This window comes from Symsagittifera roscoffensis, chromosome 3 (assembly GCF_963678635.1).
Source record: "Symsagittifera roscoffensis chromosome 3, txSymRosc1.1, whole genome shotgun sequence".
Lineage (NCBI taxonomy): Eukaryota > Metazoa > Xenacoelomorpha > Acoela > Convolutidae > Symsagittifera > Symsagittifera roscoffensis.
Genome location: NC_087064.1, coordinates 69,488,695 through 69,504,900, shown reverse-complemented (window position 1 = coordinate 69,504,900; position 16,206 = coordinate 69,488,695). Strand labels below are relative to the sequence as shown.

Sequence of the window (16,206 nt, the reverse complement as noted above, 5' to 3'; positions counted from 1 at the left end):
GATTAGACAAAAAATGAAGAGGACAAAAATTGCTTAGAATTTCACCAGAATTAATATGGTGCCATTTTTTCTCCGAAATTCTCAACAAAAATTTTACCCCAAAAATGGGTCATTTTGGCTTTTTTCAATTAATCAAGAATTACTGAAACTACTTTGTTAATTGATATGAAAATTATATCACAGGAAGCCTCTTACGCAGTTGAACAAAGTTTAAGAAGGGTTAAATCTCCAAAAATTTGCGCAAATTGTTTAAAATTTATTTTTAAACAGATTCTGGGTTTTATATTGTAAAAATCACATTTATTGACTATCAAGTAAAAATTTTTTCATTTATACTGGTTTTTGGAAATTTAACCCTTCTTAAACTTTGTTGAACTGCGTAAGAGGTAAAATTTTGGGGTAAAATTTTTGTTGAGAATTTCGGAGAAAAAATGGCACCATATTAATTCTGGTGAAATTCTAAGCAACTTTTGTTCTCTTCATTTTTTGTCTAATCTTAACCCAATTTGAGAAAAACGCCTTTGAAAATTCAAGTTTTGTTCGTTTCGTCCGGATAATTTAAATCAGCACTACAAGAATATCGTTAAATACTAGTTTAAAACTTTCTAGTTTTCCATTTTGGGTCAAATATGAGGTAGAGGTAAAGTGAACTGGCTCCAAAGAGTCGTTCACGCTGATTATCTGCATAAAAAAAGTGTTCTTTGGAGATCCCAAGATCGCTTTATTTTTCTTATTTCAGCTTAGGAACTAGTACAGTCTTTGAGTGTGAATTAACCCAACATCATGGATCGTTAAGCACGAATTTAGGTATATTTTCAAAAATGAAAAATAAAAATAATTACAAACACATAAAGAGATCCCAAAATTTTTCGATGAACGCGTAAACTTTTAAGGCTTCAAAATCAAATGATTTAGGGTTTTTATAAAAAAAAAACAGAAATAAATATGATAAAAATCTATTATGCGTTAAATTCTGAATTAATTGAGGATTCAGAAAGTTTCAAGTTGGGAAAAATCTGACTTAAAGTTCAAGATATGACAAAGGGAAAATCCCGGTAAGTGCTATAAATTTGAACTTGATGGTTTGTTAAAAAAAGAAAAGTTAAGTTTGAAAAATTTATTTGGCATCGATCATCACAGATATCTTTATTTGAAAACTGCAATAGTTTTGTTCGCGAAGAAATGAAGAACTGACAGATTTTTCCCTCAAGAAACACGAGAAAAAGATTAAGTTAGCATATTCACTAAACTGTGGTATAGGAATTCTTTTGTCAGATAGATTAAGATCTGGATTTTCTAAGTCTAAGTTATCTAAGCTAAGTGAGTTTTCGAAGGTCTTGATCGAACCTCGTTGGTCGCACCAGTTGACGTGTTACAAATCAGTTATCTCATAGATTACTTTCTGAGTGAGTACACCGACTGTTTTTGACCAGATATTTTTGTGGAACTCCTCAGTCTAATATTGAACTTGGTCCATTGAACTCATATTTCTTAGTCCTATAGATCGGTAAAAATACTGGTAACTGCGAGGTTACTGATCTTTTTTTTCTAATTACTTATAAAATGGTCTGACTAAACGGTCTGGTAAAACTAATCAGGCTTTATGCTAAACAATTAGGTTGATAATGGGCTTTGTTTAGTTAACAATCAAATAAAAATCAGGAAGAAAAAATAGAAAAGAAACAATGCATTTTTAAAAAACTTTTCATGAAAATTCCTATATACGAGCTGTTTTCCTTTTTTACAAAATTTTGATGGCATTTCTGCAACCTGAACTTTAACTATTTTAACAATGAATTCAATTCAATTTTTTTAAATGTGAAAATGTTAGGAGGATAAAAAGATATGCTAATGAGCTTCATTATTCATTAATTCTTACGGCATTGAGGAAGTTGTTATTTGATTGTTCACAAAAGTTTTATCAACTACTTGCAGAAAACAGCATTTTCATCATATCTCTGTTGCTGCGATAATCGAAGAAAGTTAAGGCATAATTTAACTGGGTATGGCTTTTTCTCCAGATACATTTCGGTCTTTTAACAAAACTTTTGGTCATTTTTCCATGACAAAGAATGATCACTATAAATAATCACCTTATTTTTTTAAAATAAATTTCAGGATTTTTACAATTGCCAGTGAGGTCATTTTGGAACAATTGATTCGAGGAAGTCTTTTTGTTTTAGATGAAGCCGTACATCTTCTGAAAACCTTTTTTTATTTGAGCATTTAATCAAAACTATTGCTGGAAATACAGGCAAAGTGAATATCATGAGTTTTTGAAGAAGTTTGCTTTTAAAAAATGATGAAACTTTAGGAACATAACAAAAATTGAAAATTTTAGATTTTTGTGTCTTTCGCCAAACGCAACGAGTTCGTCCTAAGGCAAAAGGTTGAAGTTTACATTCGCCTTTGAAGTTTTATCAAACGCTCAAACTTTTCAGCTCGTTTTTCTACCATATTTTCCCAACTTACAGCAAAATTCATGACACTGAAAGTTTCAATTTGTGTGAAAAAAAAACAATACCGAGCCCAAGAAGCCATTGCTTCTTCAAAGCAGAAAAAACTCAAATTAAACTCGTAAGCGTGGCTACTCAGATGTGTTTCAAATTTCTTTTTCAAATAAAATAAATTGAATTCGATTTCACTTTAAAAAGGCAGGTTTGTTTCTCGTTTTGATCAAGCAAAATTGTCTTGAAACTGTTTTTTTTTTGCTAGCTGCGTTTTCAAATAAACAATTCATGAAGTTTGTTTGAAACTGTGCTCCTAATTTTTGACAATAAATTGGTTGCTAAATCTGAAATCTATTAATTAGCCACAATCTTTGCCGACAAAAACTGGTCCTCTTCGCAGCAATTGAAAAATGAAAAAAAAAGAATAAAATTTTTTGGAAAAGCTCAGAGTTCAGATCGCCACTAAAATGTTTACTAGGCCTTCTACTTTTGCCTCGGGCATTAAAGATTGTGCCATACACAATTTTCTGTTTGAGCACAATAAATCTTCAGTAGGTACTAAATTTTACGACGTTTTTTCCGACTGTCGTGCTCGGGTGGTTTTTCTCTCGACAACTTGTCTCTCAAGGATTTTTGTTTGCTCCGGTGCTTAATTCTCGGGTAGTTTTTTCTCAAGCTTTTTTTTAGCCATTTCGACAGTCGATGAAGGAGGGCGGATTTTCAAAAAAATTTCGAAATCTTTGTCGACTTTTTTTAGGTCGACCAAATTGATTTTCTGAGCTCTCCCAAAGTACTACAAAGACCCTGTTTTGGCCAAAATTTCTGCGCCGCAGGCAAAATTTTGAAAAAAAAACAGGCCAAAAAGGCGTTTTTAGGCACTTTTTGCATTTGTTTACCAAAAAATCGCGTTTTTTCGGCGCCAATCCCCCCCCCTCAAAATTAGAATATATTGGCGCCGAAGGTGCCTTTAAAAAATTTTTAGGGTCCATCAGCTAAAAATGGATATCTCAAAATAGTACAAAGGGGCAGGGGGTCGAATCCCTAAGGGGGTGTGTCGAACAGTTCTTAAAACCAAAAATCTTTTCATAAACAAGGAAGTCAATTGGAAATTGTAGGGCTTAGTCTAGAAACGATTTGTTCCTTGAAGTTTTAGAATAGAAGATTTTGAAATTTTAAAGTTTTTTCGATCAAAACACTGGAGTGAGTGAAGCTGATTTTGAAGCCCTTGCTTCGAGAAACAGTCAGTTAAACAGTTGATGTGATTAAAAAATTTAATTTTTTTTTTCAAAAACACTTAGACTTCAGAAGTTTCATTCCTCGAACTCAAATTAAACAAGGTTGCTGCGCAAGTATCACAAAAAATTCCGACTACAAAAAATGTACAGCTTCCTTTATTTCAAAAGTGGGTCAATTTTATTAATAGTGCAGTGAAAACAGCCACTTTCCTGAAAGTTGAAAAGGAAATTTATAAAAAAAATTAAAAATTTCTACTGGGTTTCGAATAAAAAATTTCCAAGAAAAAGCTAAAACAAACTTCGAAAATAATTTTAGCTTGAAAATGTTATATCATTGGACTCACTCCTACAATTTTTTTCTCGTGATTGATTTAGTGTTCAAAAAACAATATCACAGCCATAGACAAAGTTCCTCCCTATATTTCTATTGACACAACAAAAAACAATTTAAGGGAAAAGATCAGGAAGATCTTTTTTTTGCAAATTCGATTGGCTAATATGGCAATCTATTCTGTAAAACATGGGAAAGTTTAAATTGACGTGACAATTTTTCGCTTGGTTACACCATCCCTCGAAACCCATGTTAAGTACCACGTGTTATTTTTCTAATTTATTGCGCATGATGTGGACTAAATAGTAGCCCAAGCAATTCCAATGATTTCTGAGCTGAGTTAAGTCACCACTCTTTCAAATTTTGGATTTAATTAAAACTCGAAAATGCTAAGAACACTTTAAGCAGTTCGTGCATTAGTTATTTTAAGCTTTACTAAGATTGTAATCTTGAAATTCCCTTTTATCACTTCAAACACGTTAAATAAATTGTCATATCACTTTAAGCTTTCCCATGTTTACAGACTGGATTGCCATTTGAGTCAATTGAAATTGCAATAAAAATATCTTTCTGATCTTTCTTTTGGCTGTATTTTTTTTCAACACTAAGTCAGTCACCGCAAAGTCAGTGGCCTCAATTAGGTGGAGTGAGTCCAATGATATAAAATTTTCGAGCCTATTCAGTCATAATTCGAAGGACAATTATAATAGTCTAACTATAATTAATTAAGTATAGATGTAGAAATAACTAGCGAAGAACAATGTGTTAGAACTCAAGTTGATCTCAGGGTATCGACTCGGGTTTTTTTTTGCTGAAGCCAACACAAAAGTTCTTTTTCTTCAAAATAATCAAATACTGTTTCTACACAAATTATATGAATAAGGAAATTAGTTATGTGTTTTTAGTTAAGGGGATGTTTTTTCAACACAGCTTCTATATCAAGCAATTGAAAAGAGTCAAAAACTTCAGGCTTCGCCCTGATACAAAAAAAACAGTTTTCCCTTAGAGTCTTACAAAAAAGGAAAAAATTTCGAGTATTTGTGCTCAATGTAGCATTTTGTTTTGAATGTTTGACAGAATTTTTGATACAGATGAAAAATATTGATAAAATTAGTAAAAAACGAAAAAAAAATTGTAAAAATCAAAATATGGTCAAATTGTGAAAAAAAAATATAGGAGTTAGAAACAAGACTGCTCGTATATCAGGGCAAAACCCTGAGTGCTCCGACTGTCTCTTATTTCGAATCAAATAGCTTTTACAGAAAAAATATTGAAAAATTCTATAAATTGTAGACAATATCAAGTGTGAAACTCTTTGTCGTACGAAATTAATACGACCAATTAGGTGGCCTCAATTCAATTTGGAACGATTTTATTGTGCGAGATATCTCGCCACGCATAAATAGTTTGCGTTACGCTCTCAGCAATATGAACAAATTCTTCAAAGCACGCTTACTTTAGTCCAGAACTTGGCCAATTTGGAAATTTTTAAACCCCCAGAACTTTGAAAAAAAAAATAATCGGAGGTAAATTATCTTTTTTAATTTGAACCCAGGAAGGCGATATCTTCAATGGGGTAAAAAAATTTTGTTGAAAACTATTAATTCGATCGGCGAAAAATGACTGAAAAATAAAACCGCACCGAGCATAAATGTTCTGTTTTATTCAAAAGTCGAAACAATAACCGGTTGTGCTGACTCGGCCAAATTGAGATGAAAATTGAGGGCCTTTCAGTTTTTTTAAACATGTAGCGTGTAGACAAACTAATAGGAACCAAATATCATTTAAGGAATTTGAAGCTAGCTAGGTGATTGAAGTAAGCGATGAGAAACATTATTCTGATCAGGCACGGATCTATGAATTTCTCGAAGTGGGAGGCGGATTTTCAAAAAAAATTTGAAATTTTTCTCGTCTTTTTTAAAGCCGTTTAAATTGATTTTCTGAGCTCTCACAAATCACTATAAAGACCCTAGATCGACAAAAAATTGCAGTTTTTTAGCGCGCTCACCTCTCAAAATTAGTATATATTGGCGCTAAAGGCTCCTTTAGAAAAATTTTAAGGCCAGCCATTCAAAAATGGATATCTCAAAATAGTACAAAAGGGGGACCCGTTGGGTCGGCAGGGGTCGAATCTTTCAGGGGGAGTAAATTATTTGTATTTTTTTTTCAAAGTTTATCGTTTTTTCGCAGTAATTGTGAGTTCTGTTATTGTAAGTAATAAAAATTTTCAAAGCTTTCCAAACACTCTCGACCATTTATGCTAATGGACACTTAAATAGCTCAACGTTTATAATATGTTCAAAAGCAACCTGAAAAATAAATCAAAGGGCATATTTTCTTTTCAAAACAGATGTTTTTAGATAGCCCAGCCTCCATCAAAAGAAGCAAAGGACACTCTTTCAAACAACTTGAGCTGATTCGTAAAGAAGACAAAAAGATCACGAATCTTCTTCAAATGCCAGTGGTTCCTATTTGTAAGAGTTTATTCTCAATTACTTGAAAAGAGACTCAATATTTACTAATTTATAGTTTGAAAGTATAAACTACCATTTAAAAATTATCCACATCCACGAAAATTTTTTAATGATTGTTTTAGATAAAAGCGAAGAATGTTTGTGCTTGGGGTGGTATTCAGGCCAATTTACCAATTTTGGTAATCGAAAACAACAATTTGGCACGTTTCACCCCACACAAGTTACGCCCCTCTCAAATTTATAGACGTTTCGCTCCTAACTTATTTCACAACTAATTAATCGCTGCATTCAGAATTCAAAATATAAGGCCCGCTGATAGGTTAAACTAACCCGCTACTAAATGAGAGACATATGGAAGGAAGGCGAGTGAGAGAATACCTGCAAAAGATGAAGTTTTTGTTTTTTCTTTTTTTTGTAACTTTACACCAAAAACTGCTTCATTTAAAAGTTCTGTCCTTTTGGGTTCCGCAATGACGCGAGCAGTATTGTTCCCATTAGTGAAAATTTTAGTAAATTAGGGAAACACAGTTCCTGACTTTGTGCGTACTTTTAAGTGGCATATTTGAGGGTGCAGAAACTACTCTTAAAGAGGCTCTTTAAGCGAACAAAACTTCAACGCGTAGTTAATTGAGTCATAATTATTGCACCAAGTCTGAGCTTGAGTAATAAAAATGGCTTCGGCTTTCTTTTCTGTACTCTAATTGGCATGGACATGCTTATTGGTTGTCTCTAACTGCGCGGTGTTCAGCTCACTTGTGACTGTAGACCCGTATTTCATTAGCATACCCAATCTCCAACCGAAGTTATTGAGTTTGTCGAGTTACATCTCAGTTTTGCTACAAAAACTTTTTGTTGTTAGAAGCAAAATGGGCGGTAAAGTCATATTAAATAGTAAGTTTCGTTCTAAATAGCATGTATACTCGAAGTACAAGCTCCCGGGTTGACCTCCTTAGATCAAAAATGCTAATAATACAATTCCACAAACTAAGTCTATGAAAAATTACTATTCATACAAATTTCATACATTTTGCTAAAATGGTGTCATCAAATTTTCGAAGAATTTTTTCTTGTGGAGGCATAAAATTCGGTGTATTGTTGAGTAAAAAAAGATTTCTTGTCAAAATAATGCTAATGATACAACTTCCATATATGGAAATTGTATGACTATCACTTTTTTGATGGTGGCAATAAAAAATTTTCCAAGTAATTTTGAATTTGGCCCCAAAACTTTTAAAAACTTTTTTTTATTTGTATGGCAAGTTTTTTTTGTATGGCATGTTTATGTTTGCCTCGATCAATGTCTGATAAATAAAAATTTCAAAATTTGAAACTACTCAATGTTGAAAATTTTTGCCAAAATTCAAAAGTTTGATAGTGTCTTTACATTATTTGTGTAGGACAGAATTAGGACATTTCAGTCCGTTTCCAATGCATTTTTAATGCGAGACGGTCAAAGTTTTGGCTACTCTACGTTTGACAAACCGAGGTTTTTTTCACTTGTGTTCGGTTACGAACACAACTAAAGAATTTTGAGAAATTAAAATGTAAAAATCAGTATTTTTGCTTTATGGACAAATGCTAGCATACAGTTTCCATATATGAAAAATCACTGGTCATAGACCTTTCATGCAGTTTTCTGTACTTATGGAATTGCATGAAAAAAGTATGACTAGCATTTTTCTATTCACGAAAATTGTATGATTAGCATTTTTGGTCAAACTGGGCTTCTAGAGATTGCTTTTTAGGTATTTTTTTTGGGTGTTAGCGATTGGTCTTACAAGGTTTGGTGGAACGAGTTTTAACGACTAACTTGATACGATCAATTATTATGACCAATTTCTTTTGTCGGGTTTTGTGAGCAGGCCCAAAAGATTTCTGATGCTTTTTTACACAATGAAATTTTACTATAAGCTTTTTGCGTCAATCTGGAGTGAAATAACACGCTTTTTGCCATAAATTTTGCTATACTTGCCAAAACTGTATGAAACTAGAATAATCAAACTTTTTATATTATTAAAAAAATTGTATGACAGGCTTTTTCCATGCTATCATTTTGTATAATAATCATTTTTTCCATAATCAAACTGAAAAAAATATTCTGATTTTTGTTCTGAAATGTTGCGTTTTGTCCAAAACAAACTAAATAAGAGTTTGTACATGAGAAAAAGGAAAGTGTAATGTGCAGCTATCTCGCTGATTATCTGCTTGCGATGATTTTTGCCATGTGAAGTATTGACAGGTCTTCACAGGGAATTATATGCAAAAACGTAACTTTCTGTATAATGCGATGAAGTTTCTACTTAGAAAAAATCATTGGTTAAAAAAAATACTTTTTTGAGAAACATATTTTTATTTGTTCTAGTCAAAGCTGCACTCATTCAACAAAAACTGTCAATATTTTTCTTGAGTTTCAAAATTATTTACGAAAAACTTTGGAGAAAAAAAAATCTATTGAAAAAATCTATACAATTTCCTTCTATGGTTATACTTTGATAAGCATTTTTGTCATAGATTACATATATGAAGTTGTATGATAGGCATTTTCTTGTATAAATGTAAACCCGGGTTGTCGGGGGGAGGGGGGGTAGTACAACTGTGCCGAACTACATTACTGCCAAAAAAAACATGTTTTTCAACCGTACCGAAATTTATTTTGATTTTTTTTACTGATATCAAACCAATGACAAATAACTTCAAATGGACGAAAGTTGAAGAAATAAAAATGGCCAGCAATATTAATTAAGGTTGCTTGGTTAAAAACATTTAAAGACAAAAATTTACTTATTACCGCTTGTTAAAGAAACAAAAGTTCCCCAAGCGTGGCGTCATAAATTTTTCTGAACAAACAATGAAATAGCAAAATTGTCAATTTTTTCACTCGGTTTTGCTTCAACAGTATTTAGGCAAAATTGCCAACAACTCACAAACAGAACTCAATATTTTCAAATATCATCAATTTTTGGCACTGTTAAACACATTTTCAACTTCGGCACTGTTGTAATTCGGCCCTGTTGCCGCCTTTTGACGTAAAAATCGCAGGTGGGGATTAAAAGAGCTTCCGATTAATTCCTTTTGTAGTGCTTCTTCTTCTTGTTCCCACATATTTCGTGATGAGCATGGTAAGTATCCCGGACGCCGAGACAGACATCTCAAAGTGGGCCAATCTGAACTCCAAAGAGGAGCATGCAATACTTCTCAATCCAAAAGCTCTACAATTCAAACGACACCATAAACAAAGCAATTCCAGATGTCTTGATGTTAGTAAACCCAGTTAAAATTTCTAAAAGTTAACATTTCACTGTTGAAAATTCGGGTCCGATCCGGAAATCTGATGGAATCGAACGAAATAAATTTAAGCACTATGTGCTGAAACTGATGTTTAGCTTGCGAGCCAAAAACTGAAATCCAGTGACAATGCGGATTTTGGAGAAAAGGAATAGGAAATTTTTTGGTTTCGACTCCGCATACAAATGTGTTTTTCCATTTGCAGTAAATTGAAGCGAAAGGTCACTGGAACCAATTGTTTGTCAGGGGATTCCGCAATCAATTTGTTCTTTTTGTCGCTGGATTTCACAATTTGTCAGTTGGTTCCGCAATTAATTTGTTTTTGTTTGTCGCTGACTTCCACATGCACAACTTTAACCGTTTGATCTTGTATTGGAACCATTTTTTCATCACTGACAAATTGTGGTTTCACGCAAAATTTAATTGAATCCACTTCATCGGCCAAAATTCGTTTGTTTCCGGAATCCACTGACAAAACGTCCTTGTTGGCATTTTGTGTAGGTATCATTGAAATTTTAAATCACTGAAAAAAGTCTCTAAAACACGCAAAAGTTGTGTCAGTGGAATCCAGACGCAAGAAAGCACAAGTAATAAAACCGAGCTTGGCGTCGTAATATCTAAGAAATTTTTGTTCCGGCAACTTTTTAAGAAAGTGACGGAATATTTGTGCTCGAGATAGGTTTTTCTCCAGAACGAAATCGATAATTTATATAGCCATTTCAGCAGAATCTTTTGAACCATCCAAAAAAAATATTAAGATATTGTTATCGGGGTTATTTTCAGAAAAAAGTTTGGAGATGATTTTCCATGAATTTTCTGGGTAGTATATTCGTGCAATGGCCTTCCAATATGAAAACGATAAAAAAAAGTCAGCATAGAGATAATTTATGTTGAAAAAGTTGCAAGGTTTAAACACCGATCCAAGAATTACAAACCCTAAAATGTGAATTCCTAAGTAACAAAATGTAGGTAGTGAAATTGTAAGGTATTGTGCTGCTTGATTTAAAATTACAAAATCTTACAATTAAAAAACAGCCAGTTAAAAACAGTGCCTTTTAATACCTGGTGGTTGCACTACTAAATAACTTAAAATCCCAAAAGTGTAACTCCTGCTTTATAATCAAAAAAATTAATTCTGTGTGAGCTCCTTATTTTCATTCCTGTCATTTCAAAATTGTTTCTGAAATTACCTTGACAAACTTGTTTTTACCTCAATTTTACTTGCTAAAATGAGGCTTCCTAAAAACAATGACTCTTATCTAAAAGTTTGTAATTTTTCATACTTTGATTTTTAATTAAAATTACACAACTAATGAAAAAAAACTGCTTGTGATAATTCATTAGACTTTGACATATTGTTTTCGACAAACCTTAAAATCTGACAATCATTATCTTTAGTACTCAAGTCATACTTTCAGAAATTTTCAAACCACTGCACACACAAGCAAGCAGCCGGGCGTAAATATGCCACCCATCCCCGTTGTGCAAAAGTTCTAGCTTCCTGAATTTTAGGCGAATTTGTTCTTTTTGTCGCTGGATTTCACAATTTGTCAGTTGGTTCCGCAATTAATTTGTTTTTGTTTGTCGCTGACTTCCACATGCACAACTTTAACCGTTTTATCTTGTATTGGAACCATTTTTTCATCACTGACAAATTGTGGTTTCAAGCAAAATTTAATTGAATCCACTTCATCGGCCAAAATTCGTTTGTTTCCGGAATCCACTGACAAAACGTCCTTGTTGGCATTTTGTGTAGGTATCATTGAAATTTTGAATCACTGAAAAAAGTCTCTAAAAGACGCGAAAGTTGTGTCAGTGGAATCCAGACGCAAGAAAGCACAAATATGTGCTTAGTAATAAAACCGAGCTTGGCGTCGTAATATCTAAGAAATTTTTGTTCCGGCAACTTTTTAAGAAAGTGACGGAATATTTGTGCTCGAGATAGGTTTTTCTCCAGACCGAAATCGATAATTTAACTAGCCATTTCAGCAGAATTTTTTGAACCATCCGAAAAAATTATTAAGATATTGTTATCCTGAGCTCAAATTTTTAAAAATATTTTACCTGTGAGTTTTTTTAACTTTGGGATTTCGAGATTGGAAATTGAGCTAAATTTGGAGTAATTAACGCGCGATGAATTTTGTGCTAGTAACGAGTACGCGGACAGCTGATCCCTATTAGAAATTGTTTCAATTTGAGTCGAGGCGTGCTAATTCGTCTATTTATTACTCTTCTAGATGCTAAACTTATCCATTCATAGCGTGTAGGGGTTTCTTTGAAAAAAAGTTAGATGAAAATGTTTTTGAAATATTCATCACTGTTTTCAAAGCGAACACTGCTCCATAAACCTTAGAAGGCAATCGGAATATTCAGGGCTTTGCCCTGATACTAGAACTTTTGTTTGCAATTTTTTTTCAACTGAGATGCAGAGCGATCAGTTATTCAGTTTTCTGTCTGCCTTTGAACGTAGCACAAAACTTGAAGATGCAAATTTCTTTAGCATTGTGTTATTTAGAAGATGAATGACTTGCGCAATTTCACAGTGCTGATAAACGTTATTAGGACCCAAAAAGTGTAAAGCTGTGATCAATTCCATTTCTTCTTTGTCCATGTCTTCCAATTCCATGGGCTAAAACATAGCTCATTTTGTAACTAAATTTTAAAAGATTTGTTTAATGATGCCGCTGGCGTCTCAATCATCTAAAAAAATTTTGGGGTAAACGTGATAAATTTTGGTTCGAGAAAATTAGATTTTTGTTGTAATTTTTCCACACGCAATGTAAAACGAACAAAAAGTTGCAAAGCATGTGAATTTTTTCAATTTTTTGTATTAACTGACAAAAACTTAATTGCTGGTTCTTTAATACAGACAAGTTTGAACAAAACAAAAAAATTTACACTTTCAAAGAGGTTTATATTCTAGACACTCAAGGTTTTGTTATTGAAATTATTTCTGCTATCAGGGTTACATCAAAGAACTTAGATGACGGTTACAATATACATACACACAACACACACGCAAACACACACACAGACACACACACACACACATACATACATACATATATGCCTATGCTTTTTTTGATTGTCAACTACCCTAATAGTTTCCTTTTTCTAAGACCAGACTGTTTAGACATAAGTTAACTATACTATTAACATAAAGATCGGCTCCTAATTAAATTTTCCAGTTTAGCTGAATTTTTTTTTGAATTAAGCTTGTCAAGCATTCTGTTCTTTGTTTAAATTAACTGACTAATAAAACTTTTTTTTATGAATATTTGAGTTTTGATGGCGTTTTGGTGTTTTTTTTTGGTCGAGTTAATCTAAATCTTTAAAATCAACAAATAATTGTTTCGGGGTGTTTTCAGAAAAAAGTTTGGAGATGATTTTCCATGGATTTTCTGGGTAGTATATTCCTGCAATGGCCTTCCAATATAATAACGATAAAAAAAGTCAGCATAGAGACAATTTATGTTGAAAAAGTTGCAAGGTTTAAACACCGATCCAAGAATTACAAACCCTAAAATGTGAATTCCTAAGTAACAAAATGTAGGTAGTGAAATTTTAGGTATTGTGCTGCTTGATTTAAAATTACAAAATCTTACGATTAAAAAACAGCCAGTTAAAAACAGTGCGTTTTAATACCTGGTGGTTGCACTACTAAATAACTTAAAATCCCAACAGTGTAACTCCTGCTTTATAATAAAAAAAATTAATTCTGTGTGAGCTCCTTATTTTCATTCCTGTCATATCAAAATTGTTTCTGCAATTACCTTGACAAATTTGTTTTACCCCAATTTTACTTGCTAAAATGAGGCTTCCTAAAAACAATGAATCTTATCTAAATGTTTGTAATTTTTTATACTTTGATTTTTAATTAAAATTACATAACTAATGAAAACAAAAAACTGCTTATGATAATTCATTAGACTTTGACATATTGTTTTCGACAAACCTTAAAATCTGACAATCATTATCTTTAGTACTCAAGTCATACTTTCAGACATTTTCAAACCACTGCACACATAAGCAAGCAGCCGGGCGTAAATTTGCCACCCATCCCCGTTGTGCAAAAGTTCTAGCTTCCTGAATTTTAGGCGAATTTGTTCTTTTTGTCGCTGGATTTCACAATTTGTCAGTTGATTCCGCAATTAATTTGTTTTTGTTTGTCGCTGACTTCCACATGCACAACTTTAACCGTTTGATCTTGTATTGAAACCATTTTTTCATCACTGACAAATTGTGGTTTCAAGCTAAATTTAATTGAATCCACTTCATCGGCCAAAATTCGTTTGTTTCCGGAATCCACTGACAAAACGTCCTTGTTGGCATTTTGTGTAGGTATCATTGAAATTTTAAATCACTGAAAAAAGTCTCTAAAACACGCAAAAGCTGTGTCAGTGGAATCCAGATGCAAGAAAGCACAAATATGTACTTAGTAACAAAACCCCTACGAAACAAAAGACGAATTAGCGTTGGCCTCACAAATGCTACGTTCTCTTTTCATCAAAAAAAAGAAAAGATAGTGGAGTCCTTTTATGTGACTGTTCAAGACAAACATAATGTGTGCCACAAAAAAGTTAAGAACACGAAAACAACACTACTTATGATTTTTTCAGTTCTTTTCGAAAAAATGTTTCCTTGCAGACTCTTGGAAGACGTACTCAGCGCATGACTGAAACTCGTGCACTGAAACATCTGTACTGGGTAAAATTTTCTGGAAAAGCACGCCAATGTTATTCAAGGAACGTTTAGTTATTTTGAGATTTTTGAATGTCATTGAAAAATTGCTTTTTTTGATTGGCATCATTTTAACATTCTGAAAGTCCATTGCATGCTCATTTTTAAATCAAAACATACACAATTTTAGTAGCGCAAAACGGTCTGGTTTTGAATGGAATTACTCTTTGAAGTTTAGAAATCCACAACATTAAGTACCCAAACCAATACGGTTTTCGGAAAAATTTTATTATATTGTGCAGTATTTTTTCGAAAATGCATGGTTAACCATCATAAATCCACGCAGCCTTATCCGATTTTTCAATGACATTTATTTCAATTGTTTGTGACATTTTGATTGATAAATTGGAACAGATTAGAGTTTCAGATTAAACTACAGCGTTAATAGCAAACGTATTATCGAAAAGTACCCAACGTCATGCTTGTAATTATCGTGTGCCCTTTTTATTCAAATTATTCAAAATTGAAACTAGGTTTAAATTATATAATGAAATCAATTTAAAACTGAGTGCCGGCGGCAAAAAAGTCTCGGCCTTAGCTTTATCATACCTCCATAAGTCACTGGATAGACAACCTGCATTTTTTGGAGCCATGAATTTATGCTGAACATTTGAAATAAAAAACGTCTACACTTCGTTTTGCAAAATAATTCACGTTTATCATGAAAAGTGTTTGCTAATTGTTGAAAATACATTATTAACACAAACCTGCTTTGAAAACATTTATCGTATGTTTTGTTGTCAGTGAGTTTGATTACCCATGTTTGTTTTTCTACATTGTTAACGGGTCGCTTATTAATCCTCTGGAAAAGCAGTTGAAGTGAGTAATCAGACAATTTTTTTTATGATCTCGCAGCAAATCATCGTGTCTTATTTGAAGACCAGAGACTATTTTCAAAAACCGTAGCTCAACTAAAAATGCTTTTCTGCGCAAATTTTTCTTCCACATCGCTGCTATAAAATAGACTTCACGTGACAAATGATCTCGAAGTTGTGATTTCAAGACAATCACACTAAAACATATATTCGTGCTGGGGTGAATTCTGCTTGACCTAATATATATATTTTTTCAATTTATACAACGCTTCGTCAATAAATTTTCTCACACATGAAACCATGTTTAAATTGTAACGTTTTTTTTTTTGTAATCCATAGGTTTTGACCCTTGGCGCGCTTACATAAATTACGTTTTCACCCTCTCTCTCTCTCTCTCTCTCTCTCTCTCTCTCTATTTGCCGTAGTCCTTTTTGAACTAGTTTTTTTTCCATTTCGGATTAAAACGGTGTTAAGTTATAGAATGGTTTTAAAATGTAGCAATTTTAGCTTGCTAGGGTTACAAGAAATAGGTAAGAAAATTGTAAGACGTTAACTCGCTTTGAGTTTAAAATGTGGAAACCATAGCCAAAGTTTTTGCTCCGAGTGCTAAAAAGTGACTGAGTATTTTTTCAAAGTTGATTTTAGAACGAGGACATAGAGGAGGGGGACGGTGGCAATGAGGACGACACCAAAAGAAGGAGTTGCGGGACCCGGCACTCCCACTGTTCCAGTTCATTGCCATGCTGTGGGTCACTGCAGTGCAAATATGTTATCCCTTTCTCAACTTCCAAACTCTGCACCACATCCCCATAAAACCAAAAAAAAACTATAGCAATCACTTTCGATTTTATCACATATCCTAATCAATAAATATAT

The 16,206-nt window shown here is 33.0% G+C and overlaps 1 long non-coding RNA gene across 1 annotated transcript; it reads left to right on the top strand.

The window, feature by feature from the left end:
• The first annotated feature begins 1,887 nt into the window (after nt 1–1,887).
• LOC134842840 (uncharacterized) lies at nt 1,888–16,203 on the top strand. The gene is made up of 4 exons (XR_010162559.1): nt 1,888–2,003; nt 6,377–6,490; nt 9,569–9,747; nt 15,976–16,203. It is a non-coding gene; the product is annotated as an uncharacterized LOC134842840 (long non-coding RNA).
• Nucleotides 16,204–16,206: the final 3 nt, after the last annotated feature.